We start from the raw sequence: 27,856 nt of genomic DNA, 5'->3' as shown, positions 1-27,856 counted from the left end.
AATATGAACGCTGAATAACTGAAAATACAAATTTATAGCCAGAACAATCCGACATCAGCATCACTTCTTCGAACCCTAAACTGTGAAGCTGAACATGGATCTTCTTGAAACTCCACAAAAAAAGCCACAGGTTTATTCAACAAGATGCATTTTAAAATACGTCTGTGTGCCAAACACGTCCTCAATTATTAATTAATACATAAAACACGATCTATCAATACACACCTCAGCAGCTTAACGTTAGAGGTTCGAGCAGAGGTTAGTGACTTTTATATTCCAGCTCTGTTCATATGAAATAAATAAAATACAACTAAATTAGACACTCTATGGGTAAATATAAAGATAAAAAAATAAAAAGATTTACAAAATGAAGTGTAGTATTTTTTGAGTACAATTCACACAACTTACGACGTTCATAATCAAATATTTCAATCTATTTCTCCTGAAGAGATCTATAGCTGAAATATCAACTCGATTAAATGATCTTGAGTTGACTCTGAACTTTAGAAACTTGGTTGTGAAGATTTTAGATTTTTATGCCACAATTATCTATATAATGTTATCAATTTGGTTAATTTTATGCAATAATATTTTCAGTGTAATAAATTGTTACATGTGCAACATCTTGTCTTATAAAATAATAATATAAAACTAAATATAATATAATATATAGTATAAATATATCTAAATATATATTTATTATTGTATCATATTTTGAATCATTTTTTAAATAAAATTGGAATTATTTCACTGTATAGCACCTGTACTTTTACTTCATTTATATTTATTTTTAATTCTTTATTATTTAATTTTTTCTTCAATTCTTTAACATTTTATTTCACTCTTATTTTACTTAGATTTTCTGATTCTGATTTTTAATGCGCAGTAAACCAACAGGGACTCACTCTTGTGAATTTTTAACAAAAATCAATTCACATAAAAAGTTAAACGAGTCAAAATAAATAAATGAAAATAAATCTAGACCATAGCAGATATTCCTGCTTCTAAGTTTACTTTATCAACTTATGAACTTTTGACTCCAGCATTGCATCATATGTTTTTTTTTTGTCTTTTTCTATTGTTCATGCCTGTATTCTTACAGCTTTCGCTCTACAGCTTGTTGCTTGTTTAAATTCCTACACATTTCTTGACAAATCAAGTTAATAAGCTACAAAAAATTTATATATAGTGCTTTTCTTCTTCAAGTCTTCAACCGTAGACTCTTTCTAAATCATCTTCAGACAGGAAACAGACTTAAAATCAATAAAAATGATCAACAGGATCCGAGTTAAAGTTGAAATGTAAGAGTTAGAGATCGTATAGTTCTAACCTTTTCTTGAAATTGAACAAAATCCAACATAATAATATTTTGCTTTTGCTAGCCTGGATCTGGATACTGATTTGGTGCAAAAATTAAATATATTTAAAAAGGCAAAAATAAAATAAAATAAAATGAAAGTTCAAATGCCAGATTGCCAAAGAAATATCCAGTGGCATAGAATTTATTTCTAAAATATCAAATAGGTTTCCTGAATATTCAATGATTTTCATATATGTTCTTAAAAAATTTTCTGTTTTTACACATTTTTGCAAATGTTCTGAGGGTCTTTTAGTTCACCATAACACCACCACGAGCTTCTTTATGACACCAAATTTTTTTTAGACTCTATTTTCACAGAGTTATGACCTCCTCAAAGAATCCGCGGCTAAACCTGGACTGATGAGATCTAAAATTCATTAGAGTTAATAAAACAGCTCATGTGATCCACTCCCCCTCTCTCATTGTTCCTCTTTTAGCTGATATGAACCTCGTGCATGTTTTTCCTCCGAGCTCACGGGCCGGCTGAGAGCATGAGAACGAAGGCTCGTCAATAGCAGTAGCCTCATATTTGGTGAGTAACCATGGAAGCAGAAGCGAGCTGCCCCTGCCCTTCTTACCTCTCCGCGCCCGTGGGTCGTTCCCTCCCTGAAAAAAGGCCATGCCTCACTTTCTTCCTCCTGACCCAACTCGCCTTTTTCGACTCCACAAAGGCCAAAGCCGCCGGTCAGCACCGGTCCACCGGTCTAGACGTGTCTGCACGGTGCAGCCTCCGTGTACTGTAGGAAGTCCGTTCGCTTAGAGGAGTATGAAGCCGGGGGACGACAGAGACGCCGGTTTGAAAAGGAGCCCTGTCTGATTTGGCCAGATTGCCCACTCTATCATCGATCGGGTGAATATCGAACCTTCTCTCTGTGTATGTGTGAAATGGATAGCTTAGCAAGCATTTTTTTTAATCAAGCTCATGTTGGAGGCCAACTCTCTCTCTCTCTCTCTCTCTCTCTCTCTCTCATCTTTAATCTCTTTAATAATTTGCACTTTTAGCACTTTTTTTTCCTCATATTCAAATTTTATTTTATATCACTGTCATATCAATTCTTGCTTTGTTTTATTTCCCCTAGTATTTTAATATGCACTACTTCATTTTCTAATACTTTATCTCCTTCCTGAGTATACAAATCACATGCTTGGCTAGAAATATACTTCTTATTTCATCACGATTTCTCCTGAGGCGAGTTTTCATACGTTTTATATTTTAATATACACAAATACGTCTACTCTAATTCATGATACATTACCATAAATTAAACACTGAACCTTATTCGTATTTTCATCTCTGTACAAGATAAATTATCTTTGACATGATTTTAATCGACTGATGCATGATTTATCTCTCTATATATTTTTTTAAACTCACTCAATGCGCTCGCTCAAAAAAATAATAATATGTGTGCAGTCGAAAATCTCTTGCTGTTATTTTTCCCCCCTCACTCTTTCTGTCTTTACCCTGTTGCCATGCAAAATCCAGGATGGTTTAGAGCAATAAATAAATAAATGAATAAATAAAACCCAGAGCTGCTGTTAAGCGAGACTTACCCAGACTTTCTGTAAACACTGAATCAATCCACCTGATTTTACACAGCAGCTTTTACTACAATACACAAAATCTAATTTAATAATCAAATCGTTAATATAATGTCAATGAAATTCTGTTGTTTCTCATTTATGATCAGACCAAATCAGATCATTTCATTTTGGAATATATTTTAAAAAACTATCAGCATGCGTATTTTAACCTGCTTAAAGCCAACGCATCTCTGCTAGCTCGAGTTTTAGTGTTTAAAATCCGTAAATAAATCACAGATTATTATCCAAGTCAAACTTGTGCACGAAGCCTAAACCTCTCAACACTAATATCCTGTCATAAATCCTTAACGTCTTGGAAATAAACAGTCCTAGCTTGATTTAGGTAGCGGACGTTTCGAGGAAGACGTCCGATTGGTTTAGACAGCCTCGGAGGCAAACGAAGCATCCAAACACACACACCAGACACACACACACACACACCAGACACAGACACACACACCAGACATGCGAGTGCAGTGTTTGTAGCCTAGAAACAGCAGCCAGCTGCCATCTGTTACAGAAACACATAATCCGATTCACTCCCATGCACTGAAGAAAAAGTCGGTGTGCATTCGACAATTTTTATATTTAATATTAAGAAGAATGCTGTTAGGATGTAACCTGGGTAGATTCTGAATAATGAAAGAAGACGATGTGCAAATTCAGAATAGACAGAACAATATTAATGAAAAAAATCTAAATCGTTATTACATCCTTTGTATTTGTCGCTTCGATTATTTTTTGCTTTCGTATCATAATACAGGCAAGACTTCGTCTAATTTATACCACAAATAGATATAAAACATACAAAAAACAATAACACAAGCAACATATTGAACTGTCTCACTAGCCATTGTTGTGGTATCCCTCAGGGTTACGTATTACGTCCAGTTAGTTTGTCTATTGCAAAAGGTGCTTGGACCCCGCAGATCGCTTCTTGCAGTTACCTAATAAAATGTTTAACGTAATGGATTTAATTTACATCACGCACAGGAAGATGTAGGTACCAAATAGTGCCAGGTATAGTATACCTCAGGGTTGTGTCTTATGTCCGTTTAGTTTGTATCTTTCACCTGAAAAGTTAAATTATCAATTAATTCAAAAGAATCACACTATTCGCCTTTTAATAAGGAAAATATAATGTAAACATAAATAAGACAGAACTCTGAAAGATACCAGTCAAGTGTAGCAGTGTATAGTGCAGAATACACTTAGGAAGCCAAGCTCCAAGTGTTAGTAGTTTAATTTGTTTGTTTATTTGTTTATTGCTTCATTTCGATGTTGTTTTTTTCCGCATTCAGAATAAACAGTAGGCCTGGAATTTATTTATCAAGGCTAAATCTCAATGATTATCAAAAAAATGTTGAGAATTGTAATCAAAATTGAAACACAAAGATTTATTTTCTCTAACGACTCTAACTTTTGCTTGTTTGCAGGAATTCTTTTAGTACTGCTCGACTGGTCCCACCGTCTCTCAGGGTCTACAAGGCTGGTCTGTATAAAGACTCTTCTCTGTTCTAGCACCGAGGTGGTGGAATGAACTTCCTCTGGACATCCGAACAGCCGAGTCACTGACCGCCTTCAAACGACGGATCCAGACCTCTTCCTGGAATACTTTTGTTTAGCAGAAAAATGTTTCTCGCTACTATGTTTTCACCCAACAGAGTTTTAGACTCACAGTATCCTTAGTCTGTGTCCTAATGAACCAGAATTGATGTATTCACTGATAGAGACTTCAAAGCACTTAGGTACGTCACTCTGGATAAAGGCGTTTGCCAAATGTCGTAAATGAATTCTCGTGATAGTCGTAGCTTATGTTCAGGATAAGATTCTGAGGAAGGTGTCTGTGTTTGAGGTGTGGTCATTTTCAGAGGTTACGATTAAATAGCCAGGCATTTCACATGGTTAGCGTTTTTAAATTTGAGCAGTGTTTTGTAACATGGAATGAGTATCAGCTATTGGGGTGTGGTTTACAAAAAGTGCTTGGACCCCTCAGATCGCCACTTGCTACTGTCTTTCTTTCTTTCTTTCTTTCTTTCTTTCTTTCTTTCTTTCTTTCTTTCTTTCTTTCTTTCTTTCTTTCTTTCTTTCATCCTTAAGACTGCTGTCAAATTGTGTCTCAGATACATTGTAGTAAATTTTTTATTTTTACTCCTTACATTTCCACCCCCTTCCAAGTGCACTCAGTGAGGCATATATATTCATTTTAAGTCTATTTTATACTTGATTTAAATTCATACCAATTTGTTCAAATGCCACTAATCTCTGCAAAAATAAACCTTCACACTTTCTATTAAAGTAAAAATAAAGCTTCTTTTTATGCTAAAATCCTTTAATTCAATGAATTCAAATAAAACGTTGTTGGATTTTATTCAAAACTATAAATGTTAACTCCGCCCCATAATCCCTCCCTTAACCTTATTTGACTTGCCAGTTTTCAGCGGATTTTGTCCAACAAAATATTTATGTTTTTCTATAAATAGCTTTCTCTCAGCATTCTGAATGTATAACGCTTGTTATCTTCAGTTCCAGCTCCGAACACCTCAGCCGACTAAACATCGTGACACATGAAAGATTGTTAATATAGGCAGCTATAAAGCTAAAGCCAGCAGTAATGACTTTGAGCACATGGGACAGGATTTTACTCTGATGTCATAGACATAACAAGACATAATGGTTTAAGCATAATGCGGTGTTTTTGACTCGCTGACAGGCGTTAAATACGTCCTTCAACGACCTGGCCATAAGTGTGACTCCGAACGAAGTAGAAAGCCAAGAGCAGTTGTAATTTTCCTGCAGGGTCCAGGGTTGAGTCCATACCATGCATTATTTATAGAGCCATCAGTAGATTAGGCCGAAAGTAGAAGCAGAAATCTGCCTAAAGAACGCTAACAAAGCTTCACGACCTGTTCACACTGAACGTGATTGGATTTTTAAAACAGAAGTGCTTTTTATATGAATCAGACCAGCTGCAGATTGGCATCATCAGATCTGGATTTAATTTAGATTTAATATCAGATTTCTCCAACAGCTGACTCAAATTCGCATCATAACCATCCCACATGATGCAGCTAATCAATATAAAGCTGAGTACAAAAGTTTACAAACCCCATTGTTTTTTAGTGCCTCTACAAGTTAAAAAAACAAATATGGGTGTAACTGAAATAATAAAAGATGCTCGGGTCTCACAAAATCCGCTGAAATCAGTTTTTAGGCAAAAGACGAGAGTACGCTCCGTCCAAAGAATGTTTACATTGCCTTCACAATGGAAGGACGAGACGTTTATATTGATATCGTTCCGATTTTTTTGAACGCATTTGCTTCTTGTCATCATGATGGAGTGTCTGTGGAATCTAATAAATGAAATCGCTTGCTTGTACATGTCTTTGTCTTCTTTGTTGATCTAAGGGTATGCAAACTTTCGCGCTCAACCGTGCCGAGCGGTTAATAACTTATGTCAGAGCATAAAGACGCATGACGAATGGCGTAGCAGCTACAAAAACAAAACCCTAAAGAAAGCTGCAGTGTTTCTGCCTTTGTGTGGGTCCTGAATAGAAGCCCAACTTAAAACAGCGCTTTAAAATGCTTTAATTAAACAGACATCTTATTCAACCACAGTGGTGTTGAGTTCTGGATTCTGATTGGTCAGAACACAAATCTCAGGTGTGTGTTAGTCATTGAGTTGTTTTTGTTAGAGTTACAGCTACACACTAAACACAAAGAAAATGTGTGTGGTTGTTGATGTAGTGAAATATATTTAACGCGTGTGGAAGGAGTCTCCAGTTTCAGCGCTTTGGAACGATCAGTGATAAAGTCTTGTGATTTGTTTCTTGTCTGATTAGCTTTCAAGACAAAAGAGAGAAAGACTAGTAAACTTATTTATAGCTGCCGAAATATAAACAGGAACTGACTAGCATTAAACGTACCCGTAAATGGATAAAAACTACAATGTTTTGTCCTTTATGTACAGTTGGAATAAAAAGTAGTACACAGTTTTGTCACTTGTACATGTTGTGCATTAGTTTTAATTGTACATTCTACCTGCAGCAATTACAGTGTAAAAGTATCAAAGAGCAACACATCATACTTTTTATCCATTTAGAGTTACATGCAGTTAAATAGAATGCTAAAAGTTAGTTCCTGTTATCGTTTAGTGTTACACTTATTCTCTCATTCAAGACTCGATTTAGTTATTTCTCTTAAAATGAAAGATGCAATCTGCAAACTTCTCTGTCCTGAAGACTTTGGAGACCGGAGACTCCTTCCACAAATCTTTAATAAACATCTCCTTACAGAAAACATCACCATATTAACGATTCCACATTTTCCTTTGTTAAATAATAGCATTCTGGTTAATATTATTATTAATATAAAGCTCTGTTTACACTTAGCCTAATCTATAGCCAGTCATGTAAGGCAGCAGGTTCAGGGGCTGCTTTTTCAGTTTATTTAGATGGACAGTGAAATATTCTGCGGCTTTCTGTGTCATATTAACTTCAACATCTTGAAGCTGTTGATTAATTTAACTCATTAGCAACATATTCACGGAGACCTATATGACACACACTCCAATTTTGACGCTACTCTAGACATGCTGAATAGATAGACTACAGACAGGAGTGAAGACAGTAGAGGTCACGTGATCCGCGGTAAAGATCACACACTGATTTTATCGCTGTATCATACGAGATGAAGGAGAAGCAGTGTGTGATCTTTACCACGGATCACATGACCTCTTCACTCCTGTCTGTAGTTAAACTTTTCTCAACCAACATCTATTCAGCAGGTCTAGAGTAGCGTCAAAATTAGAGTGTGTGTCATATATGTCTCCATGAATATGAGTTAAATTAATCAACAGCTTCTGGCCAATCAGATTCAAGATGTTGAAGTTAATATGACACAGAAAGCCGCAGAATATTTCATTGTCCATCTAAATAAACTGAAAAAGCAGCTCCTGAACCTGCTGCCTTACATGACTGGCTATAGATTAGGCTAAAAAAAGCCTGTCCCTGTGCTTAAACAAACAACGTAAACCGTCTGAAGTGCCACTGCACTACGCTCGGTGGAGCTTTCCTGAGCTAACAAAGCACTTTTGTCTGCTTAATAGTTTGAGAACATTTAAATGCCCTTTAAATGATCTCTGTGGCAAGATACATCTTGTTGTAAAAGTGGAGGACACATCAAGCCAACGGTTGATGACTTTCTCCTCAGCACACAGCTTGTGTGGCCTGTGTGTGGGTTTTTTTTGGGATTTTTTCAGCTGCAGTCGCCAAGTTAACACTCAAGCAAAGCAAACGTCTTTAACAGTAACGTGTCCGTAGACGTCCTGAACGATATACGAATCAATGAGGAGATTTAAGACTGAAAAAGGATGGGAGGAACATGGTAACTCGAGAACGCGCCGCTCAGGAGACGTCCGTGTCGGGAGAGAGACGTTGGCTTGGTGTATTCTTCTGTTTCTCTAATGATCGCTTTGTATTCTGTAGGAACGTGCAAGCTTTTTATTTCAAGTCCAGAGTGTCAGATTTTCACAAGTAGAATGTTATGCTATACATACAAAGACACACACACACACACACACACATAATCCATCCTCCTGCTTTGCTGCTGATCCTCATCTGAACGGTTAATAAAACAGCTGCCCTGTGAGAAAGAAAAAAATATCCCATCGATGAGGGAAATCAAGGACAAGAAGAAATGGCCTCGCTCCGACTTTCCATAACCTAACTGCATCTCTAATAAAACCCACCTGTATCCCAAATGTCTAAGACGCACAGGGAAGTGACGGATTCCTTATCCTACAAGAATAATGCTAGAGTTAAACATTTATCAAGTCTTCTGATAACAGGCGTCAAGATAACTAAAGTATATTTTCCTGGAAAATTGCTGGAACGCTTCCAGATATGACAGCGAAGATAATACACCGAGGTTCTGATGTGTTTAGTTACTACATTATTTAAGAAAAGAAGAAAAAATGGTTCACAATGGTTCTTTGGGTAGTTAAAGGTCCTTAAGAGTTTTCTTGGAGGGACACAGTAAATGTACAGGTATAATATCTAGTAAATAAATAAATAAAATATTTTATAAAATTATATTTTATAAATGTTGCACGGATTAATCTGAAATTTTAAATTTTTACATTTTTTTTTTTTTTTACTTAATATTTTCGGAGGTATTTTTTCTGAATATACAGTACAACTTTATAAGCCCAAAAGAGAGCTATATTTAAGGTCTTATAAAACCCTTTTGCAATCTAGAACCAAGAACCCTTCAGGGGAATTTGTAGCACACTCAACGGCTGTTTGCTTTGTCCCTTTGGGGGTGTTTCCCAAACAGAGAAGAACCCTTCAAGAGCCGTTAATAACCAATAATAAAGCCTAAATGAAGCTTTAAAGATCCCCCACAGGGACAGAGCTAAGTCTGCTGTGAACAAGAATAAACAGATATATATACAGAGAAACTGTCAGGGTTTCTTCAAAACTACAAAGCAGAGAACAGATACAGTGTTCAAGGTCAGGACTTTCCAAAGAGTTCTTCTACAGAGTATTTCTACAGCGTTCTACTACATAGTTCTTCTACAGAGTATTTCTACAGCGTTCTACTACATAGTTCCTCTACAGAGTTCTTCTTCAGTATTCTACTACATAGTTCCTCTACAGAGTTCTTCTTCAGTATTCTACTACATAGTTCCTCTACAGAGTTCTTCTTCAGTATTCTACTACATAGTTCCTCTACAGAGTTCTTCTACAGTATTCTACTACATAGTTCCTCTACAGAGTTCTTCTACAGTGTTCTACTACATAGTTCCTCTACAGAGTTCTTCTACAGTATTCTACTACATAGTTCCTCTACAGAGTTCTTCTACAGCGTTCTACTACATAGTTCCTCTACAGAGTTCTACTACAGTGTTCTACTACATAGTTCCTCTACAGAGTTCTTCTACAGTATTCTACTACATAGTTCCTCTACAGAGTTCTTCTACAGTGTTCTACTACATAGTTCTACTACAGAGTTCTACTACAGTGTTCTACTACATAGTTCTACTACAGAGTTCTACTACAGTGTTCTACTACATAGTTCTTCTACAGAGTTCTTCTACAGTATTCTACTACATAGTTCTTCTACAGAGTTCCTCTACAGTGTTCTACTACAAAGTTCTACTACAGAGTTCTTCTACAAAGTTTTTCTACAGGGTTCCTTGACAGCATTCTACTACAGAGTTCCTTTACAGTGTTGTACTTCAGAGTTCGTCTACAGAGTTCTCCTACAGAGTTGTCCTAAAGAGATCTTCTACAGAGCTCTACTACAGAGTTCTACTACAGAGTTCGTCTACAGAGTTCTCCTACAGAGTTGTCCTAAAGAGATCTTCTACAGAGCTCTACTACAGAGTTCTACTACAGAGTTCCTCTACAGAGTTCTTCTACAGAGTTCTTCTACAGACTTCCTCTAATGCATCCAAAACAGATTCTAGTGGAGAACTTTTCTGAAAATATTTCTTGAAATTTTCAAAACAAACTCCTGGAATTTTCCAGAAGCGTTCTTTTAAAGACTCAAACTGTGGAATCCTTTAGTGCTAGATTTAACGTTTGTCTTTGGTAAGAGATCAGCAGAGTAAATTTATGCAAACAAATATGTAACTTACTTTGTTTACTAACTAACAGTTACTGACTCTAAGCGTAAGTAACTAAAACAAATTATTAATATTAAGAATAAAAGAATAAATACAGACAGGTTTTAGACTTGTTCAAAAAAAGGTGGAACTCTAGAACCCTAATGGGTCCTTCAGCTGTCCTTGCAGAAGAACCCTTAAAGTGAATACACTCTTAAATGGTTTTGGTCAGGGTGTGTGTGGTTCTTTGAAGAACCTTCAACATCCATGGAAAGGTTCTTTGTGGTGGAAAGAAAAATTAAATTGTCATTTATGACACTAAGAAAAAAACGGGTTCTTTTAAGAACCATTTACTCAAAGGTTTTTTGGGGAATCGAAAATGAGGAACCATCTTTATTTTTTCTTGAGAGTTTGATCTGCAGGTCAGATTAATTACAGAGTGGAATAATCAGCTGTCAGTCACGGTCCAGTGACTATACCAGGAAACGTCTGTCTGGACAAGCGACGCTGCTGGAAAATAAATCCTCTACAGGAAACAGAGCCCTCTCTGGGCGTTACACACTAATTACTGCGACTCGTTAATGATGCACACGTGTGCTCTGACCCTGACACTTTCCCTTGGCCTCACTTCCTCAATATTTACCCCCTAAATCTCCCATCAGCCCCTGCCACAAGAAGGCATCGGCCTCGATAAGAATAAGATAGATGGACGCCGGGGACTTCCTGTACTCACTGATGATAAGAGGACGAGGAAGTGAAGACAGATCATGATTCAAGACAAACACAACCTTACAGATAAGGTTGATTAACATTATTCTAATAAAATAACCATGAAGTATGGAATGGGGATGTGCTGGGAAAGGAAACTAATCAACAACAACAACAGGATGTTATGAAGCAGAGCTACTGCTGTCACGCTGAAGTGGATTATTTTCCTGTAACATCCTGACGGATTTTATTCTACTTATACTAGCCATTTTCAGAGTGATTATTACATATTTTTGTAATTCAAGACATTTAAATAGAGTTTTTGTCCATTTATAGCTAGATTTCACGTGTCAGAATTTTGAGAAAACAGAATACTGAAGAAAACATTGATGCAAAGTCTGTAAAAACATCATCTATTAAAACATTTACATGAATTCTTATGATCACAAATATATTTCAGGAGTAACAAAAAAAATCAGCAGTTTCAGTATTAAGGAAAGGTTGATACATGAACTCCGCCTGACTTTAACCTTTAAGCTTCTTTTTTTTTTTTTTTTAATAAAAATTGAATCTAAATTATTACAAAGTTGTACAAAAATGTGCCAATGTTTAATTTCACTCTAATTATTTGATAGTTTTAAATTCTTTTTAACGTTTTTATTCAAATAAAACTTTGACTTCTACCTTTTCACCTATGTTTAATTTTTAATTCAGCGTTGTTCAATACATCCTTTAAAATAAAGGTTCATTCAAACGTTAACTCTCCAACGTCCCCAAACTTGAATCGAAATAATAAAAAAAATTGCAAGGCCATATTTAAAAAAAAAGAAGAAAAGTTCTAGCATATAATTTAATTCACAAAATAATGTTACTGTTGAATGCTTTTTTTTTTTTTTTGATTCCTGGATTCAAAATCCCAAATATAAAAAAATATGACAAAGTTTAGCCTTAAAAAAAAATGCCATATTAAAAAAAAACAACAATTTAAACTTGTATATGTAGAATATTTGAACATATGACGTACATTTGTTTCTTTTTTAATTTGTTTGGTTATAATTTCTTATTAAAGTTTAAGTTTTTTATAACGATTTTATTATTTAATATATTCATATTTTACTTTTTTTCAGTTATTTAACCTAATATTTTACTTACCTAAAACAAATAATTAGTACAATTAATTTTACGAGATATTTATAAATTATCAAACCATCAAGAATAATTTGTATTCTAATTTTTAACTCATTGTAAATGCTCTTGAGACATTTATACAAATTTAAACCAATAGTTACATTTTGTCTTTTAGTCATAAGTAAAGACACAAGCCCCGCCCCCTAACCCGAACCTTAACCGTAATAGAGTTTTAAATAACTTGATACAAAAAAAAAAAACGGGATGTATTTCTAAATGTCTGATTGATAGAAAATAAAGCCGATGTCACAGAAGGGGAATTGCGTCAGCCTCGAATCCCAGCTCTGCGGTGGTGCCACAGCGTCCAGCTCCACAAACACACATGAAGAGCATGACATCAGCTCTCGGTCATTTAGAGGATCTATTCGAGGCTTACAGTAGAGCTTCAACTTTGGCCTGGAGGAGATGGATTCCACTGAAACCCTAGCTGTGTGTTTTCTCCCTCGCTTTTTTTCAGCCAAGTATTGATGGAGAGGACTGGCTTAAAGAGCGAGCATGGCCGGCCGTTATTACTCTCAGCTCTTCTTACAGGCCAAGCCGAGCCTTTCGAACCCTCAGGCAGCGAGTCAGAACAGCGACGCTTTAACTACACGATCACGTTACATCCGAACTCCATGTTTACAATGGAACAGAAGTGTAGATAACACTCATCTCTACACGCTGGAGATACACCCAGGCTCTGAATTACTGACGTTCTCTTTAGTACAAATATCTACACACCACAACATCCCGTCCGACATACTCATACATTTTATTTTAAAACTTTCCAGAATTACAATAATGTCGTTTATGACAAACAGATTTAAAGACATAAATAAATCTGGATTTTGGTTTGTGTTTAAACAATTCTGCATGTTTTCTCCAGGAAAAAAAACGTGTCAGGAAGCACAAATAACGTCAACTTGCAACATTTCCAGACATTTTCATGAGGCACGAACTGCATGAGAAGGTTTCTACCTGATTTCATGTCAGAGTTTTTGGGGGTCTTTTTTTATCATTGCACCGAATCTACAGCCGGAGTTTTGACAGAAGATTTGCAAGGAATGATTTTATGCAAGGAAGATGGAGAAAACGTTATGCAAATACGATTTTATTTTAATATCTGCTAAAGGTTTGGATGTTAAAGAGACTTTCCTGAAGAGCCTCAAAACTGTAATATATCAGAGTTAGATGTAAAAAAGATGAAAATAAACGTTTTCCTGTAAATCAAACACTAACAAATCCAAACAGTTCCTTCTCTCGAAGTTCTCTTTCGAAGTTATATTAAGATATATTTATATTAAGATATATTTATATTAAGATATATTTCCTATTTAAACATTTGAATTAACCAATACATGTGATTTCTTAAACCTAATTCTAGACTCTTTTTAAATTATTTCTTTACTAATTTCTAGCTTGAAAATTCATCATTTTCAATTGAAATTTTTTTTTTTTAGATTTTCTAGAAAGAAAGTAATCTGTATCTGCCAGCAGAATAAGAAAATGTAAAGTTTTAAAGGCATTAAAGCATGTAAAAAAATAATCTTAATCTTATATTTGTTTTATAAATATCTCATAATTTCATTAAAAAAAAAAAAAAAAAAATGAATCATTGGTCCATATTCAGAATATTTTCACTTGCTAAGATTTTTTTTTTTTTTTTTTTTACAGTAAAGTGATATTTAACAGTCATACATGAAAAAAATAATAAAATAAAAAAAATAAAAAATAAAAATAAAATAATATTAGTTGATGTTTTGGGGACACGACTTTGGACTTTGGTTTGGACAGACACGAATATCAGCAGTCACTGTTAGGTTATTTTCCTCCTCTTCTCTATCCATCTAAAAACGATCTTTAACCCTTAAAGACTAAAACCTTGAAACGTTTCCTTTGTCATCGTCTGCTTGTCTAAAAAACACATCTACACCGTACAAACCGGATTTAAGGAGAGCTGCTACAACAGGGCGGTTTCATTATATAAACTGAAAGCATACTGTGTATTTTAAAAGAAAATATCAAAAAGATCATGTTTCTAAAAAAACAAAAACATTCGATCGTGCTTTTAGACATGGGTGAAAAACTGGGAATGAAATTCAAAGGTTGAAAACTCTGATCTAATCTGATAGCAGCTCAGTATGAATGTTCATATTGAGTGTGGCGTCTCTATTAAAGGAAATCTCCACTGGGAAGATGTTTAGATTGAAATATTTCAGAAGACATACTTCATGTTAAACATACTTCATTTACATTATTTACTTGTTCAGTGTCACCGAAATGAGGACGAGGTTCCCTTCTGACCCTGGTTCCTCTCAAGGTTTCTTCCTCATATCATCTCAGGGAGTTTTACTTTGCCACCATCACCTCAGGCTTCTCATTAGGAATAAATGGGTGGTGGTGGCTCAAGTGGTTACGGTGCTGGATTGTTGACCAGAAGATCAGGGGTTCAAGTTGCCACTGTTGGGCCCTTGAGCAAGGCCCTTAACCCTCCAGGGGCGCTGTATCATGGCTGACCCTGCGCTCTGCCTCCAAGGATGGGATATGTGAAGAAAGAATTTCACTGTGCTGTAATTTATATGTGACAAATAAAGGCTATTTCTATTTTTTGCTATTTCTATAAATGTTAGAGATAAATAGTAACTTAACTTTATCTTTTTTTTTTTTTAAATGTTTCTATGCTTCCGAAAAGCTGCTTTGAGACAGTGTCTATTGTTAAAAGCGCTATACAAATAAATTGAATGATTTGAAATATTGAAACTGAAAATTGAAATATTAAAACTAGAATTAATTTCCTGGTTATGCAATTGCACATTTTGACCATATAGTAAGTTAAGGTGAGGTAAGGAAAGGTACTTTACTGTCATTCTATACAATACAACAGTTGCCAATTTTCAGAAAGCATCAAAAAGAAGGGCATTGAAACATAAAACTATGAACATAAACCACTTTTATTTATCTATATATCTATATTCGTATAGTTTTCCTAGATTCTTTATATTTATGCTCCTTGTCTTCATATTACTATACACCAAAACACCAAGGTTCCTTGTACATGTAAAACCCACGGTCCTTGGCAATAAAGCTGATTCCAATTCTGATAATTTAAGATAATTTCTGGAATTTAAATGAAGTTTAAAGGTTAAAAATATGGATTAGGAATAAATAAAGTACAATATAAATAAAAAACTATAAGATTGTACATAAGTGTAATGTATTATTACATACAATAAAAATTGGAGTGTGTCCTGAGATGTACTGTGTATATTGCACATGGTATAAGAGTACACATTTATAAAGATAAAGGTCATTCCTTTATTCCATATTTAAATATATATGTCCATTTAAAGGACATCCACAAGCAAGAAATGTCACTAGATGTTTCTAGATGACCTTTTGAGCAAGGAGAAGTTTATAAGTCTCACCTTTGCTCCAATGAATAATCTTATCCTGATCTCATTCCCAGACTGACAGAATTCCCAACCTGTTCACACCTCCTATGTTCCACATCCTTTACACACACTTCCTGTTGTCCGACGTTACGTTATAGAGTTGTAAAAGAATAACAATCCTGTAATCTCAATATTCCATAAAAATTCGACACTATATTCTATTCAATTTCATGTAATTATATTTATATAGTGCTTTTAATAACAATCATTCTGACAAAACAACTTTATAGGAATATAAAAAAATTCAGAATTGACATTTTAAACATTTAAGCACCGGAGTCTTTTAATTCAATTCCATTTTATTTGTATAGCAGCTTTTACAGAAATGAAATACAGTAGAAATAAATTCTCCCTAAGACAATATGAGTAAGAAACCCTGAGAGGAATCAAATTCAAAAGGGAATCTCCTCCTTATCTGGGTCACCTTTCTATAAGGAAAGTAACATACAAGAGAAAATAACATACAATATATTTATTTGTGTATATATTTTGACCAGTTAGATAGGATAGATGATTTATAATCACACTATCTGGTGAGGATAAGGTGCTTTTGAGTTTCTTCCTCATGTCATATCAGGGAGTTTTTTTTCCTTGCCACTGGTTTGCTTATTAGGAAGAAATTTAAAAAAGATTCATAAATGCTGCAGCAAATTATTTATATTTAAATTTATTTATATTATTTAATTACAAATAAAATGTAATTAAATTTGATAGAATTGAATGGCTCTGGTGGTCTGTATTTCATTATTTCCTGTGAGAAATTAGCACTAATATAGCTTTGACCTCACATTATTATTATTATTATTATTATTATTATTATTATTATTATTATTATTACCATTACTATTATTATTATTACTATTATTATTATTATTATTATTATTATTATTATTATTATTATTAACGGAGTTTAATAACAGAAACAAACATAAGGTTTAAGGATCAGGGTTTCTGCTAACAACTAAAAATTCAAAAAAATTCAACTTGGATGTAGCAGAGAATGTAGTGCAAATGCTGGACTCAGAATCCCAGAATGCAATGCAGCTACTGTATATGACTATATCCAGTTCAGTCAGCTGAGCTAGTTAGTCATACATATAAGACGATAAGAGCGATGATGATGTTGACGCTGGCATTAGCATGAAATGAAGAGGTGAGAAAGCTAGACGGAGACTAAAGACTAAAGCACCGCCGCATCACTCTTTTCTTAAGGGTTCATTGACGTTACATTATGAAGTTGTAAAAGCAATCTCAATATCCCATCAAGAGTCAACCCAACAGACTAAAAGACTAAAGCGCCGCCACATCACTCTCTACTTTGAAGGTACTCTGATGTAACGTGATGAAGTTGTTAAAGAGTAACAGTCCGATTCTACAATCTCAATATTCCGTAAAGGTTCAAGCTAACAGACTAAACGACAAAAAAACTAAAGCACCGCCGCATCACTCTACTTAAGAGTCCTTTTACGTAACATTATGAAGTTGTTAAAGAGTAACTATCCAATCCTACTATCTCAATATCCCATTAAGATTCAACTTAGCAGACTAAAAGACTAAAGCGCCGCCGCATCGCTCTATACTTCAGATAAAGGGCTGAACGTTCTTTCTCAACCGCAGTGCAGATCGTATGATGATTATAAAGATTCGCTTGTAAGTCTTTCACAGTGGAATTTTCTTCGTTTGGTATTAAATAACTGTCACTGCAAAAATTCTCCTTCAGTCTAAAGTAAAACCTCGAAGCTGTAAATCTTCTTATTACGTCTAAAGATTATATATAAAACACGAGTAACTCAGTGTCACTGTGTGCTGACGGTTCAACCTAAATTCCAACCTAAAGTTCCTCATTTTGAATGAACATCCGAGCGAGAAAAAGAACACCAAGCACATTTCCTGAGGAAATCAATGAGGCAGCGTAGACACCCGGACACACCGTGTGCTCCTGTCAAGTCGTTTCCTCCAAACATCCGTTCTGCGAGGTTACACAAACTTTAAAACTCCGCCGCTTTTCTTCAGCATGGCACATTCAGTAGAGTGGATAGATGATGCCAATTAGCACTAGTCTGGTCTCATGAGGCTGCTGTTCAAGTCAAACCAATTCACCAAAAATATGTTTTACATATTTGTCATAAACCATCAAGAATAAAAAAAAAAGTAGTATTGTATTCTAATTAGAGGTTAATTCAGTAACAGATTTTATACACAGCATATCTATAATGATTTACAAATACATGCATACTTAAAAAAGAGGTTCCTGAGGGTTCTATATAGAACACTGGGGTTCTGCAATTTTTCTCTCCTGTCTATTATGCTAGCAAAAAAGCCACGTATGTTTACTTACACTAGCTAGCACATAAACGCTACACTACATTCTACACAAAAAGGTTCCCAAAGGTTCTATGTAGAACCCTGGGGTTCTATACTTGGCACATAGATCCATCCCAACCAAAAAAAATGGTTCTATGTAGAGTTCATTAAATACACAAACACCAAATCTCCCTTCAGAAGAAAACTGATTAGATACTGAGTGGAATGCCAGCTGTGCCACACATTGAAAACATGTTATTACCATAGCAACCAGTAGTTGGAATGCCTACATCACAGTGAATGGAGACAAGCAGCGATAAATTCCCTGTATTGTGTGAACATTACGTCTTACATCTTAACAGAACGTCTCAAGGTCTTTCTACGGCATTACACACGAGTATAAATGGATTAAAAGGTATGTCATTATTTAAAGCGGTAAAAATTGTAATATAGTGTTGCCATGGATGGCTTGGACACTAGAGGGAGTTCCAGAAGGGTTTGTTTACGTCCTGTGCCATTTTGTTTGTTTTTTGTTCTCATTGGTGTGTTTGCCCCGCCCGATCCTTATCCCATTCCCGCATCTGTTCCTTATGTTTCGTTAATTACCTCCCCTATCTATACCTGCTGACTTTTGCTGAGTCCTTGCTTCTTGTTACCCAGTTTTTGTTTTGGTGGGGTTTCAGTGTTTCCCTAAATCTTGTGTTTGTATTGTTGTTTTTGTTGTCTGTTGGTTTAGTTTTATTTTATTTTTTTAAAATAAAACCTATATCTGCCCTCAAACCCTGCATTTGGGTCTGGATCCTGTTCCCCCTGGAGGCACCTGCACCTGACCACTGTAGAATATTCTCAACACTGGTTCTTTTCCTGTACCCCCCCTGAGTGGTCATCAGTGCTAAAGCTTAGCGTGCTACAGAGATACACTAGCAAGCTAATGAGTGTACATACAGTACATTTCCTTTATGAGTGTAGATATAACTGACTGACATAAGATACTATAACCTGATTATAAGCTGAGATAATGAGCTTGTGAAAGTAATATAGTGGAGTTGAATTTATTTGAAATAACGTTAGAATGTTATGAGCAGTGTGAAGAACACATGATAAAAGGCGCTACAAAGCGTCCTGCATTTTCCTTCCTACAAGTAATAAAAACAATGGCGATATCAAGTATTAATCAATGGCCATAAAGGCTTATGAATGTATGTGTCATGTTATGAAAGTTTCATTAGCTTGTTATAGATGTTCAGAGAAAGTGTTCTATTTAATTATTCAAGAGAAATTCAATCTTTTTTCGAACAGAATGATGAATGAAATTTTTTTTGCTTAAGAAATCGGAACTTATAAGAATGCAGAACAATTGTACAAGTGTAATATTAAAAGAAAAGAAGAGAAAACTGCAGTAGCTGCATTACCAACTTTCATTGTTCTTTCTTTCTTTCTTCCTTTCTTTCTTTCTTGAAAAGAAAAGAAAAGAAAAGAAAAAAACTGCGGTAGCTACATTACCAACTTTCATTGTTCTTTCTTTCTTTCTTTCTTCCTTTCTTTCTTTCTTGAAAAGAAAAGAAAAGAAAAAAACTGCGGTAGCTACATTACCAGCTTTCTTTCTTTCTTTCTTTCTTGAAAAGAAAAGAAAAGAAAAAAACTGCGGTAGCTACATTACCAACTTTCTTTCTTTCTTTCTTGAAAAGAAAAGAAAAGAAAAGAAAAGAAAAGAAAAGAAAAAAACTGCGGTAGCTACATTACCAACTTTCTTTCTTTCTTTCTTGAAAAGAAAAGAAAAGAAAAAAACTGTGGTAGCTACATTACCAACTTTCTTTCTTTCTTGAAAAGAAAAGAAAAGAAAAGAAAAGAAAAGAAAAAAACTGCGGTAGCTACATTACCAACTTTCTTTCTTTCTTGAAAAGAAAAGAAAAGAAAAAAACTGTGGTAGCTACATTACCAACTTTCTTTCTTTCTTGAAAAGAAAAGAAAAGAAAAAAACTGTGGTAGCTACATTACCAACTTTCTTTCTTTCTTGAAAAGAAAAGAAAAGAAAAAAACTGCGGTAGCTACATTACCAACTTTCTTTCTTTCTTGAAAAGAAAAGAAAAGAAAAGAAAAGAAAAGAAAAAAACTGTGGTAGCTACATTACCAACTTTCTTTCTTGAAAAGAAAAGAAAAGAAAAGAAAAGAAAAAAACTGTGGTAGCTACATTACCAACTTTCTTTCTTTCTTGAAAAGAAAAGAAAAGAAAAGAAAAGAAAAAAACTGTGGTAGCTACATTACCAACTTTCTTTCTTTCTTGAAAAGAAAAGAAAAGAAAAGAAAAAAACTGCGGTAGCTACATTACCAACTTTCTTTCTTTCTTGAAAAGAAAAGAAAAGAAAAGAAAAAAACTGTGGTAGCTACATTACCAACTTTCTTTCTTTCTTGAAAAGAAAAGAAAAGAAAAGAAAAAAACTGCGGTAGCTACATTACCAACTTTCTTTCTTTCTTGAAAAGAAAAGAAAAGAAAAGAAAAGAAAAAAACTGTGGTAGCTACATTACCAACTTTCTTTCTTGAAAAGAAAAGAAAAGAAAAGAAAAGAAAAGAAAAGAAAAGAAAAAAACTGTGGTAGCTACATTACCAACTTTCTTTCTTTCTTGAAAAGAAAAGAAAAGAAAAGAAAAAAACTGCGGTAGCTACATTACCAACTTTCTTTCTTTCTTGAAAAGAAAAGAAAAGAAAAGAAAAGAAAAGAAAAAAACTGTGGTAGCTACATTACCAACTTTCTTTCTTTCTTGAAAAGAAAAGAAAAGAAAAGAAAAGAAAAGAAAAGAAAAGAAAAGAAATAAACTGTGGTAGCTACATTACCAAGTTTCTTTCTTTCTTGAAAAGAAAAGAAAAGAAAAGAAAAGAAAAGAAAAGAAAAAAACTGCGGTAGCTACATTACCAGCTTTCTTTCTTTCTTTCTTTCTTGAAAAGAAAAGAAAAGAAAAAAACTGTGGTAGCTACATTACCAACTTTCTTTCTTTCTTGAAAAGAAAAGAAAAGAAAAGAAAAGAAAAGAAAAAAACTGTGGTAGCTACATTACCAACTTTCTTTCTTTCTTGAAAAGAAAAGAAAAGAAAAGAAAAGAAAAGAAAAGAAAAGAAAAGAAAAGAAAAAAACTGTGGTAGCTACATTACCAACTTTCTTTCTTTCTTGAAAAGAAAAGAAAAGAAAAGAAAAGAAAAGAAAAGAAAAGAAAAGAAAAGAAAAGAAAAGAAAAAAACTGTGGTAGCTACATTACCAACTTTCTTTCTTTCTTGAAAAGAAAAGAAAAGAAAAGAAAAGAAAAAAACTGCGGTAGCTACATTACCAACTTTCTTTCTTTCTTTCTTTCTTGAAAAGAAAAGAAAAGAAAAGAAAAAAACTGCGGTAGCTACATTACCAACTTTCTTTCTTTCTTTCTTTCTTTCTTTCTTTCTTTCCTTGAGGAACTGCTTGTATTTCTCTCTCTCTCTCTCTCTCTCTCTCTCTCTCTCTCTCTTGCATTACTTGCATTTCTTTCTTTCAGGTCTACTCATAATAGAAACCTCAACCATTTCAGTCAATCAATCATCAACTATTTAATATATTAATGTAATATTTTTCTTTCTAAAAACAATCGTTATTTTTATGTAATACTGAAATTTTTTTATCTGAAGTTTGCCAGTCCGACTTTGTATCTCTGTATCTAACCCTTACAGACCTTCACACACAGCCAAAATTAGAGCCCGCTCCATTCCGGTGTGTTTAAATCCATCATGGACGTCAGCTTCTCATTTCCCAGTGGATCGAGTGCTAACGAGTTCATACACACTCGGAAAAACAAAAAAAACCTCCTCACGTGTTGTTCGGATAGTTTCTTAATGCAGCTCCTCTTCTCTAAAAACTAAACGTTTAAGAGCGCTGACGTTTTCCTAGAAAGCCGAAGAAGCTTTTTATTTCTTTCTCTTTCTTTTATTTTTCATGTGAACCTTCATGAGCAGCGGTGTTATTTTTTCTTAATGAAGCTCAAATTAGCCGGCTTTAAAAGGTTTATTCATTATGTATAAGCTTTTTATTCCTTACAACCTGCAGAACTCGACATCTGTTAGGTGAAAATGAATCATTAGTGCATGATTTATTCATGCAAGACTTTATTAAAACCTCGTTCCACAAACTATAGAGCATCAATTAATAAACCTTGAACGTCTCTCTGTTAAACTTTGAGGCTGCAAATGACCAGTTTGTCTGTTTCAGAGCTCTTAATGATGAAATAAGTCGCCCGTATATAAACGTAACGTAGAATTTTAACTTTAACGATCGATAATTACAGAATGAAGCGTAACACGTCCTCGATGAACTGCACAAGGCACTTGATGCTGAGGCCCTAAAGTCTAACAGGTACAAAAAATCATACTCAGGCTTAAATAAATAAAGTCTTTGTTGCGGATTATTACAGCTAATAATGCAGTTATGAGTCATTTATATATAACAGATGTCTAGTTGTGGCACTTGTTATGAATAAACCCTGATATATAATCAGTAAAGTGTCTCTGATTCAATAAATAACAAGATGTTCATTAACCTCACTCTTTATATATATATATATATATATATATAGAGGCAACTCTTCCATATGTATATACAACCTTTTTCCATAATTTGAATTCTTTCCATTAAGCGTATATCATTAACTTCATTTCATGCTATTTTTTTTTTATTTTCATTGATGTTTCTACTCTTACTTGAGCTGCTGAACAAACACATGCACATAAACTGAAGGATCTCAATGATCTGATCCGGCATTTTTATACACAAACCATATTTGTATACCTCAGTATGTATATACAGTATATACAGTGTTACAAAGTAAGTTTACATTCTGCTGCACTTTATATCTTTATAATTTGACATCCCATGACACTTTAATACCCTCTCATTGCACGCAAATGTTCGACTTTTGTGCAGTAACTTATTTATAATCTATATATTTCCATCTATATACAATTTTGCATACCTATTTATATATCTTATACATCACTTCCAATAATTATAATTATTGTCACCTTCGCCTTGACTGCAGGTTTCTTTTTATTTTATTTGTTAAAATGTTAGTTTGCACCAAATTCTATGTTAATTGCACTGTAAGGACTGTACTAGTTTCTCTGTACTCAGTATAATGACAGAAAAAAAGAAGCTTCAATTCAATTCAGGTCAGCTTCAGTTTCCTCTCTAGCCTTCATCATGCTTTCCTTCATTTTTATTTATTTTTAAAAATATTTTTAATTTTTTTTTTTTAAAAAAACCCCACATTCATGAAAACACTGAAAACGAGATTCCGAGCTAAACGACATTCTAAGGATTCATCAACGGAAATCTTTTCACAGTTGTGTATTTATTTATTTATTTATTTTTTAAAGATATTAAAATAATCCTATGACTATAATCGACTGCTCCAATCCCAGGAGGTCACTTAACTTCATAACTTCACACGTAACTCCGGAAAAATCCGGAAAACTCCCAGAAACGCTGGAATAAGCAAATTCTTTTTTACCTCTCGGTCAACAAACCACCGTTTGCATGCCTATAAGTGACTTTTTTTTTTTTTTTTAAGTTCATTGTGCTGGAACTTTTCCGCAGGACTCATCTGGAAATATGTCGGAATTCAAAACAAGAGCCAAAAAAAAAATTCCAGTAGAGCGTAATTGGTCAAATGAACGGCTTTCCTGCTTTTCCCTCAAGAGACCTTTGGTGTTGAAACCTACAAGACATGTGCAGTTATTAAAAAAAAAGTGTGTGTGTGTGTGTATGTGTGTGTGTGTGTGTGTGTTAAGGCCGGGGGGGGATGGCAGATTTTGGTTTCAAGCCCCAAGCCATTCATGTTAAAAATCAGCACATTATGTAGGATTTCATACACAAAGGTATGAAATTTATGCAGATTATTTTTTTTATAAGGAACAGATGAATATAATAATGATAAACATCTGCCTTTAGATTTGCTTGCATGTAACATAGATGTATAAAAGCGTGTGTGTTCTGAGGATTTTAAGTTAATATTCAGCAGTTTAATGCATGGTTTAATCATTCATTAACATATGCAGTATAATTGTTTTATAGGAAATACACCAGAATATGATTTATTAGCATGTGTTCGTAACATATTAGATTATTATTTCAATAACATTTCTTAACATAACAAAACAAGACAAAAACTGAAAACTATGGGTAATAAATCGATAAACTATCATGTAGTTCAATTATATAGACATACATAATATATTAGATTTATATATTTTTTAAAAGGTCATCAAATTCCGATCCATTAAAAACTCCGAAACTCTGAGAGACTCCAAGTGGTGTGGAACTCAAACACAAAGCTGTCTCTACCAGATAAAGCCTGAGCGAGTGTGTTTACAGAGCACAGAAAGACAGCTCAGCCAGGCGCTCATTAATCAAATAACACGTTACAAAAGCAACAATCGGAGAACCTTCACCAAACGCTACGGCAGAGAGACACATGCCGGCTGCAGCGTTCCAAGACTTTTGTGTTTATTGACCAAAAAAGAAAAGAAAACTTAACAGAAAAGACATTTGCACTTACCTCAACTAAAATACTGTACAAGTGCTGCATGAGAATAAGCATCCTTTAAGTCTTTCGTTTTTCACGCCTCGGCTGGCTGTAGAATCTGGTGAAAGTTGGATGAGATGGAGGAAACTCATGGTGTTCTCCATCCACGAGCGTGAAAGAGCACGCGCCAGAGCACCGGCTTCGGCACTGTGCAGCTCGACTGCTTCCCTGTCCTCCTCTCCAATGAGAATCCCTAAGCCTTTACCACATGACGTGAGGCAAAAAAAAGAGAAAAGCAACCCCTGAAAGCCAGGGAGTGAAGAAGAGGGGAGAAAGGAGGGGTGGTGGTGGTAGTGGGGTGGGGGGGGATCCAGCTGGAACAAAGGCTGAAAAGCTGAGTCCACCTGAGGAGGTGGTTCAGGTCTGGATTTTCAGTGCAGGCTCGGTTTATGGAAGCAGCAGACCGAAGAGAGGGAATAAGGGAGTGAGGAAGGGAGGGAGGGAGAGAGAGAGAGAGAGAGAGAGGGAGGGATTGTAGGGGGGTTGCAATGCAAAGAAAGTGCGCATAATCCCTGCCCTGCAGAAACTTCCTCCCTCTTGAATATGAGACGCAGCCCCTCAGACCAGCACTGGAATGCAAAGGCCAAGATCCCAGAGGCCCAGTGAGGCGAGAGCCGAGTCGAGCTGAGGTCTTACAGACAGCAAGGGCAAGTGTGTGTGTGTGTGTGTGTGTGTGTGTGTGTGTGTGTGGTTCAGTTGTTCAGAAACTAAGCTTAACACTATAGCCTCAGAGCAAGAAAACACTGTGCACATTCAAACTGGAGAAACTTTCTTGAGGAATTTAGTCTCTGAATATATATATATATATATATATATATATATATATATATATATATTTTTTTTTTTTTACAGCTAGTTTTCTTTCTTCATTTCTTGTAGAGGAAAATAAACAAATAAATAAATAAGTAAAAAAATAAATAGAGTTGTTTTCAAGAATGCAGCTGAACTTAAAAAAAAAAATTCGGGGATTGGTCATTTAAATGTCATCATCAATATTATTATTATTTGTACAAATTTGTGTAATTTAATAATTTGCATAAAAAAAGAGTTTAATTTGTTTAAACTAACTGTGTCTGTTTTTGTTTTAATTTATTCAATTTTTTTATTTATCTTTTTTATTTCTTGATTTAATCACTGATTATTATTATTATTATTATTATTATTATTATTATTGTTGTTGTTTTACTATACTTCATTTTTTTTAATATTTTTTAAAAATCCTGAACATTTTTAAGTTCATATATTTTTTATGTATTCTATATAATATTATTCACTCATTTTATATGCTTAATTATGACATATTTATATATGATATATATTATTATTATATTATATATTGGTATTTATGTAATATTTATTTATATATACATATTATATGTGATTCTTTCTTTCAGAGGGATGTTCTAATATGTACCCAATAAAAATATACTTAAAATGTGTCCTCATATGAAGATCTGAGGAAGATCTGAAGTGTACATGAGAATCAAACAACAGCTCTCCTTTATCTGATATAAAAATCTTACATCACTTTTGGGAAGTTCCCGTTGCATCACACGGCCCTGAGCCAGTCATGATGTTTTTTTCGGCTAGCACGTGACGTCAGCAAGGCGACTGCAGCCAACAGGAGCACGATGACAATTATGTTACAGCTCCTTAAGGCAAGACGTGAACTTACAGGCTTTCATAATCCGCTTCATCACATTTTCACACGAGCCGATTGTCCGTAATTGCGACTCGTTTTTGGGAAAAAGTTCAAGCTCATGTGATGGAACCATGCTTCCTGGGCTTGTCACAAGACGTGAGTATGCTCAAGAGTCAAGCTGAGCAGAGACAGACAGACAGACAGCTGAGAGAGACTCTTACACAATATCTATACTTCCACATTTTGGCAATTCCGACTTGTATGAAACGTTTTAAAGGGATAGGAGAATGGAGGTCGGGGCAGGATGTGCAATATTTAGAGAAAAAAGTAGCATGATAGTCCTGACAACATAAAGCACTTTAAAAAAGTTAGATTTATTTGTGGTTTGCATTTTTAGATTTAGGACCAAAAATTCTTATTCCTCATTATTACAATGTAGTTACATTTATACAACATATACATTATGCACAGAAATGTGTGTGTGCTATATTTGTAATGTTATAACATGTTCTATAGTATACGTAATAGCTTATAATGCATGCTGGTGTGCATTTAGTCAGAAATGATTTGAGAATTGAGAAATCACTTCCGTTGAATTCTGCATACAAAGCATACATTTATAACATGAAATACAGCATACATAACACCTTGTAATACCTGAGCCAAGCTTATGTAGTTGCTCATTAAAATAAAATAAGACAGATAAACACATTTTTATATGCATAACACATAACATAATGCCAGGTTACATTATAATGCATGATAATATCTGCTCATAAGATCATTATAAGTAACCTGACATTATGAGGTCATATATTAGGAAAGGGTTATAAAGACCCGTATGAATAAATGGAACAATGATCATTCATGCAATTTCTATACATAGATACATAACAGCTATACACACAATTAATAAGTAGTTTCATAAGTAATTATATGAATTTGTAGAGCACCTTAAATGCATTATAATGTTGTATGGACAGTTTATAACAGATATGCCTTTTATAGGAAGTGTTACCACAGCTACTTTATAATATATAATATTATAATTAAATATCTATTAAGTGTAATATATGTTCAGAAATAATTCTAACAACGTATATAATGCCTTATGAATGCATTATAACATGATATGAATGCGCTCATGGCTTATTATCGTCATGACCTTAATAGAAAATGTTGCCAGAGATACATTATAGCTGTATATACAAACAGCTATGAAATGTAATATTGATTTTCAGAAATAACAAAAAAAAATCTGTATAATAGCTTACAAATGCATAATAACATGTTATGAACATGTTCATTATTTATGATTGACATGACTTTCTAAGAAAGCGTTAGCAGAAATACTTTTATACTGTTAACTACTTTTATACAAATAGCGGTAGAGTGTAATATTTTTTCAGAAATAATTAAAACAATGTTCATAAT

General features: G+C 34.3%; 1 long non-coding RNA gene across 1 annotated transcript in view; it reads right to left on the bottom strand.

Moving 5' to 3' along the window:
- Positions 1 to 25,522, bottom strand: part of LOC131367681 (uncharacterized) — a 49,148-nt gene extending 23,626 nt beyond the window's left edge. Inside the window, exon 1 of the long non-coding RNA XR_009206957.1 lies at positions 24,754 to 25,522. This is a non-coding gene — a long non-coding RNA (uncharacterized LOC131367681). The remainder of the gene's footprint in view (positions 1 to 24,753) is intronic.
- Positions 25,523 to 27,856: the final 2,334 nt, after the last annotated feature.

The sequence above is a fragment of the Hemibagrus wyckioides genome, linkage group LG17 (genome assembly GCF_019097595.1).
Source record: "Hemibagrus wyckioides isolate EC202008001 linkage group LG17, SWU_Hwy_1.0, whole genome shotgun sequence".
Classification (NCBI taxonomy): Eukaryota; Metazoa; Chordata; class Actinopteri; order Siluriformes; family Bagridae; genus Hemibagrus; species Hemibagrus wyckioides.
The sequence above is the reverse complement of the archived record's forward strand: the minus strand, read 5'-3'. Positions and strand labels throughout refer to the sequence as shown.